General features: G+C 47.7%; 1 protein-coding gene across 1 annotated transcript in view; it reads left to right on the plus strand.

Moving 5' to 3' along the window:
* LOC118285571 (alpha-2B adrenergic receptor-like) overlaps window positions 1-3,318 on the plus strand; it is a 5,657-nt gene extending 2,339 nt beyond the window's left edge. Inside the window, exon 2 of the mRNA XM_035609294.2 lies at window positions 1-3,318. This exon is cut by the window's left edge and continues 1,660 nt beyond it. The gene's annotated coding sequence lies outside the window, so the exon portion shown is untranslated.
* Window positions 3,319-7,500: the final 4,182 nt, after the last annotated feature.

The following is a 7,500-nucleotide window of genomic DNA, read 5'->3' on the forward strand; positions in this document are numbered from 1 at the left end:
ATGTATCTGACCAACAATCCACATCCACACTTGTTCCTGGAGGAGACTGTGTCTGTCTGTCCACTGACAGCGGAGGAGACTCAGAGAGCCGCGGTCAAGTGGCCGAATCAATTATCTCTAATGTCGTTTGAGGATACAGTGTAATCGTGTCTTCAGGATGATTGGATTTGGTTTTGAGACGGAAGTGGACAGGACACAGAGTCTGTGTGCAGAAGGTCTGAAACAAGCAGAGCTTCATGTGTTGGTGTGCGTGTGCATGGGAGCGGAGGAGGAGTCGCCTCAGGATCTTTCTGTGTCGTGGTTCACGTGGGCACTGGAGGAACACCAGATCTGAGCGCTCTCCTCTCTCCCCTTGCCTTTTCTTTCCTCCTCTGTTTGAAGCCGTGACTCGGGGAGTGGACATTATGACGAGGAGCTTTTATCCCCCTGGGACCTGTTCATCGCGGTGATGGCCAGAGGCTTTTACTGGGAACAAGGAGAACAGGGGAAGCTGAGAATCAGCAGAGCGACGGAGACGTGGCGATACTTCCCACACTCCCGTTAGTTCTGTCCTCGTCAGTGCATGTGTTCCAGGTCATCGTGTGTTCACACATTTCTAATATCACATAGAATCCAACTCCGTATCTATTTCACTGCAGAAGAGCGACAGAACACAGACAACGTGTCCACTACTGTTCTGGTTTTATTCCAAACACAGAAGATTTCTGTGATTTCACTGTTGCCATGTAGCTTCTCTTCTCTGCTCCTGTGTTGTCGTGTCCCAGTTGCTTTACGCTCTTGTTTTGAAATGGATTGATATGAAGGGCTGAATAAAGGACGCGAGCGCTGGCCGGTGCTGGTGGATTCAGGGGAGAGTGGGTGGGTTCGACTCTGAGCACTTACAGACGGGGAATAATGAAATCAGACTATTTGCCACCACTGTTTTCTGTCTGTGTAATTTAGGAGAATTATCTTTGTCTGTTTCTGTATCTTTTGGCCTCAATGTAGGATGAAAACATATTAACCAAAAAATATGTAAAAGGCAGAGTGAGCGCCTCATCACACACGCTCACGTAGCCCTGGAAGAAAGAAAAGTAGGAAATGAAGGTGATAATGAAGTGAAGAGTGGGACGTGTTGTTGTGATGCTGCAGCAGAGTCACTCAGTGATGACAGGCGTTGAATCCTGTAAAATGAGGGCAGCAGCTGTTATCATCCCCTGATGACGATGTTCAGTCTCCAGCGGCTGCGCAGATATTTTTCATTTACCTTTTATGTTGATTTGTTGAAGTCACTTTGTGTAGGATGTGAAAAACGCTGGTGACATCGAGCGCTGGCGTCCAAACAGACGCCGAACCTGACCACCCGACCCGTGTCACAGTCGACCACCCGACCTCCAGTCCGACCACCTGACCCGGGTCACAGTCGACCTCCAGTCCGACCACCTGACCTCCACCTGACTTCCTGTCTGACCACCCGACCCGTGTCACAGTCGACCACCCGACCTCCTGTCCGACCACCCGACCTCCAGTCCGACCACCCGACCTCCAGTCCGACCACCCGACCTCCTGTCTGACCACCCGACCTCCAGTCCGACCACCCGACCTCCTGTCTGACCACCCGACCTCCTGTCTGACCACCCGACCTCCAGTCCGACCACCCGACCTCCAGTCCGACCACCCGACCCGTGTCACAGTCGACCACCCGACCTCCTGTCCGACCACCCGACCTCCAGTCCGACCACCCGACCTCCAGTCCGACCACCCGACCTCCTGTCTGACCACCCAACCTCCAGTCCGACCACCCGACCTCCAGTCCGACCACCCGACCTCCAGTCCGACCACCCGACCTCCAGTCCGACCACCCGACCTCCTGTCTGACCACCCGACCACCAGTCCGACCACCCGACCTCCTGTCTGACCACCCGACCTCCTGTCTGACCACCCGACCTCCAGTCCGACCACCCGACCTCCTGTCTGACCACCCGACCACCAGTCCGACCACCCGACCTCCTGTCTGACCACCCGACCTCCAGTCCGACCACCCGACCTCCTGTCTGACCACCCGACCTCCTGTCTGACCACCCGACCTCCAGTCCGACCACCCGACCTCCAGTCCGACCACCCGACCCGTGTCACAGTCGACCACCCGACCTCCTGTTCAACCACCTGACCTCCACCTGACCTCCAGTCCGACCACCTGACCTCCAGTCCGACCACCTGACCTGGGTCACAGTCGACCTCCAGTCCGACCCGGGTCACCGAGGAAGCAGCACATGAGTCTTTTCCACTGGAACTTTGTGGATGGACTTAAATTGAGCATTTCCCCGCGGTGATACAAATCAATTTGAACGATAATTACCTGGAACAGTGTTGACGTGTCGCTGACTAATATGGAAATGTTCCGGTTCGTGAACCCACACTGTGGCAGCCCTTTGCACCGACGCCTCATTAACGTCCTCGCTGCAGGTTCGGGGTCGTTTATCTTCCTGAGGTGGAAGATGAATGTTCAGCTGCTTCATTTTTCAACCACAATTAATCGTTCTAATTATTCTACAAACAAAAGTTTACGCTATAATATATCAATCATTAATCATAATTTATTCAAGCGAATCCATCCTGGTTTTTTTCTCTCCTACAGGTGCATAGCGAACGTTAGCATTAGCAGATGTTTATTACCGACCAATCAGAGACGTTGTGACTTTGTCTCCAGAGCCGAAAACTAAACCAACGTCAACCCGAGTGATTGACCTATAGGCCAGTGACAGTGACATATTATGATATATATGAAAACATATTTGAACCAATCACTGTTGAATTCAGACGCTTGGTATCTTGTTATTGTTTTTAAATTGGGTTATGGAATAAAAAATGATCAACATCCATTTAAGAGCTGAACATGATTCTTATTACCGCTGCTAAAGGTTTTCATCAGCGTTTGTTAGTGAGCAGGATGAAATCATTAACCTCTGAACCGGAGGTGAACGACCCAACAAAGAAGTATTACAATTTTGAGGTGGATCCAGATAAATTTGGCCGATCCAGGAATTGTTTATTACCTCCTTTAGCAAGACGAGATGGAGCGTTACACAACTGAGATGAGATAATCATCTGGTCGAGTATTGATTCCCAGATATTGATCCATCTCCTCTCGTACAGATTGTGAATTCCTCAAAACCGTGAAGCTGAATTCTTCTTCCCTGAACGTCTGCGACATCATGGAGTCGACTCAGGAGCCAAACGATCTCACGCGGCGCTGCAGAAGTTTTAACACAGTAGGACTATTGATATTCATTTATGTATACGTTCAAGATGATGGATTCACAGCCCCGGGCCTTTATGGTGTTGGCTGTTTAATGTCTTTTTTATGACGCCATATTAAACCTCTGCCATGTGACACGGTTTGTTTCCGTCTGTCGTGACGAGCGACGGCTCGTAAATCAATTCAGCTGGAAACATCACAGCTGACACGCTAACAACACGCTAACAACACGCCACACACACACACGCCACACACACACACACACACACACACACCTGTGCTGATGAAATACTGTAACACTCAGGTTGAGTGTAAAATGACATTGTCACATTTATTAATTGTCATAAATCAGACGGAGCAGATATCAGCTTTGATTCACACACAAGAAAAGATAGTCGTGAGATGCATGAATTGTTAACAGTAAGAAGAAGAAAAAAATTAAGCCAGAGCACAAAACATTTATCTCTATTTCTTTTACGAAAACTGAGAAATTTCTGAATAAAAGAAAATGATCGTCAGGAAACGTACAGCGATGAACATGACGGCGACACCCACAGACAAAGACCACAAATCATTTCCATTGGCAAACAATAATTAATGAGCGGATTTCATATTGAGGAACCTTGATTCTTAAGAGTCTTATTCTCCAGCGCTCGACGTGACGATGCTCCTCGTGTTCCTCTTCCTCATCCTCGGTCCGTCGGCGGACGTTTGTTTCAGTTTGTACACGAAGCGTCGACTGTTCGTGTGACTGTACTTTACATCTGAGTGAACTCACCATCACCCAGGAGGACGAAGAGCAGTTAATAATTCAGACGGATTACATATTGATGCTGCTCAGTCATAAAGATTGCAACGCGCGACCGGCCATTATTTAAAATTGCAGAATGGAGAAAAACATATTAAACAGTCTCTTACGTAAAAAGCTGAGCACTGGTTCCGGAGCAAATGTATTAAAAATAAGATTCATGCAAACACGTGAGGATGAACGTGAACACTCTTTGTTCTGCTTCAGGTCTTCACACTGTGCAAAGTGTTTTACACACAAAAGGTTTTGTTACAGGAAGAATATGAATGTTTTGTGTCAGAAGAAACGTATATTTCTACCACTGTTAACCAGTGTGATAACTGGATAACAGTGACGCCACATGGTTAGCTTAGCTTAGCACAGAGAAAGACCCAGGTGAACCACTCAGATAACCCTGATATCCACCCACATGATTCTTTGAGAGTTATATCATTCATCAGAGCCGTAAACTGTTGGATTTCAACTTTTCCCACGGTCCTCAAACGGGGCCACGTGTGACGTTCACTGTCATCAGGAGAAAATAACCAAATCTTAGCCTTTGACTCCTCATTAAAGGCTTATTTAAATGTCCGCCAACGCTGCAGCAGTTAGGTAGTTTGTTACCTTCTTAATGCTAAGCTAAGTGCTAAGCTAAGTGCTAAGCTACCCTTGTCCAGAATGCAGGTCCAACATGTCGGTGTCATGTTCCGTGCAGTGACACAGAGAAGCAGAGTGACCGCTCGGCCTTCGCCTTCAGTCCGGATGAGCTTTTTTCTTCATCGCCCGAGGAGCTGTCATCAGGAGGAGGAGGAGGAAGAGGGTGGGAGGGTGGGGGGGTCACCTCTGCCTCAGGTGACAGCTCCTGTCAGGAGGGGGAAGGGGGCGGAGTCAGACACACATGATTCATCGTCACAGAGATTCTGTCACAGCAGCGACACAGTGGATGTTCTGAGGTTTGTGTTACAGCGATACAGAGATCAGGATCTGATGGATAGATGTGTGTGTGTGTGTGTGTGTGTGTGTGTGTGTGTGTGTGTGTAATAATCCAATAGTGAGGACGTTATCCTGTTAGGGAGTAGCCGTCGTGCTCGGGGCTCTGCTGTGACATGGTTAAATGTCAGACTCCATCTCTGCAGAAACTAATAGGATGAGAGCGGAGGAAAACACACACACATACACACACTCACACACACGCACACACACTCACACACACACACACACACACACACAGACACACACACACACACACACACACACACACACACTCACACACACACACACACACAAACACACACACAAACACACACACACACACATCAATGGAATAATCATTTATATTTATTGTGACAGATGCTCAGATCGACTCTAATGAATATAACGTCTGATCTGTGTGTTGGCGATGAATCACCGGCTGAATCTTCACTCAGTGTTTATCTGTCCACTGCTCGGCTTCGCTCTGAGAAACATCTGGGAACATCTGTAAACCGCCTCTGTGTGTCCACGAACAACCAGCAGCTGAGGAGCCTGATGTTTCCCTCGGCAGGAGGTGGAGACCAAACACGGAGAAACAAGAGCAAACATCTGGACGAGATTCATCACGCGACACGAACCTTCATGTGATGTGCAACGCGGTGAAGCGTGTTGGAGCGTTTCTGGAGAGCGACTCACGAGCACCAGAGGGACATGATTGATTTGGAGAACTCAGCTGTGAGTGGTGTAGTTCTGCTGCAGCGACGTGCGACCTGCTGACGCTGCAGCTCCGAGGTCGAGGAGTCACGCGTTCCTCTGGAGAGTTCGTTCTGTGATCCTCAGTCTTCGTTCTGCTGCGTTCAGCCGTTCGAGTCGGACAGATTCAACTCTGCCAAGTAGATCTGGAAGCTGAAAGAGCTGATTTTAGTGTTCTTTGACATAAACATGAAAAAATTGCCTGAAGCTGAAATTTAAATTCATATCTCACGAGGATTATTAGACACAGAGAGATGATTTTGATCTTCTCGTCACATTCTCAGAGAGGAAGACACTGGAACAGCAAATGACCTAATTATCAAAACTTCTTTAAAGGTATAATATGTCCTGACACTGACAACAACTCCCATGATCCCTCACTGCTTCACCAGACTCTGAAAAATGTTCTGAAGGTAAAGACTCAGTTTGTTGTTTTGAGGAAAGAAACTGGATCTTCAGAAAACAGGAAGTGTCTTCATCTTCATCTTCATCCTCATCTTCATCTTCATCTTCATCTTCCTCCTCATCTTCATCTTCATCTTCATCTTCATCTTCCTCCTCATCTTCATCTTCATCTTCATCTTCATCTTCCTCCTCATCTTCATCTTCATCTTCACTGATAAGAGGATTTATCAACATTTGTCAACGACTACAATTCTCCTCCGATGAAAATGTATATGTTTTATTATTATCTATTATTATTTCACCATGTTGTCTCGTCCTTATCCGTTTGTCGTCCATCTTCATTTACAGTCTGTGGTCGGAACCAGTTCATTAAAGCTGCTACCTTTTCCTCTCAACTATGTGTGTTTGTGTTGTTTGAGCAGAAGGATTTACTGTTCATGTGCTGAATATTAATGAGGAACAACAACAACAGCTCTGCAGCACAGACAAGACACAACAGTAACTTTAAAAGACCACAGACACTTTGACGCTCCCCGACGGAGACAAACTAAAAGCAGGCGTGACAAACATTAAACGATGGCGGCCATTAATTTTAGATAACTGCACCGTCATCCATTAAGGTCGGTCGACGTCGGGGCGGTTTCCAGAAATATGAACCGCAAGTGAAGTGAGATGGTTTATGAACGAGAGAGAACCTCCCGACTCCAACACACACAATTACTGTACCTCACACACACACACACACACAGACACACACTCACACACACACACACACACACACACACACACACACACACACACAGACAGACACACACTCACACACACACACACACACACACACACACACACACACACACACACACACACAGACAGACACACACTCACACACACACACACACACACACACACACACAGACAGACACACACACACACACACACACACAGACAGACACACACACACACACACACACAGCCAGACACACACTCACACACACACACACTCACACACACACACACACAGACAGACACACACTCACACACACACACACACACACACACACACACACACACACACAGACAGACACACACTCACACACACACACACACACACAGACACACACTTACACACACACGCACACACATACACACAGACAGACAGACACACACACACACACACAGACAGACACACATTCACACACACACACACACACACACAGACACACACTTACACACACACGCACACACACACACACAGACAGACACACACACACACACACACACACACACACACACGTGAACAGGTCCATACGTGACATTTCTGAACCAGACTTCATGATCTAATCTG

Source organism: Scophthalmus maximus, chromosome 20, assembly GCF_022379125.1.
Source record: "Scophthalmus maximus strain ysfricsl-2021 chromosome 20, ASM2237912v1, whole genome shotgun sequence".
Taxonomy (NCBI): Eukaryota; Metazoa; Chordata; class Actinopteri; order Pleuronectiformes; family Scophthalmidae; genus Scophthalmus; species Scophthalmus maximus.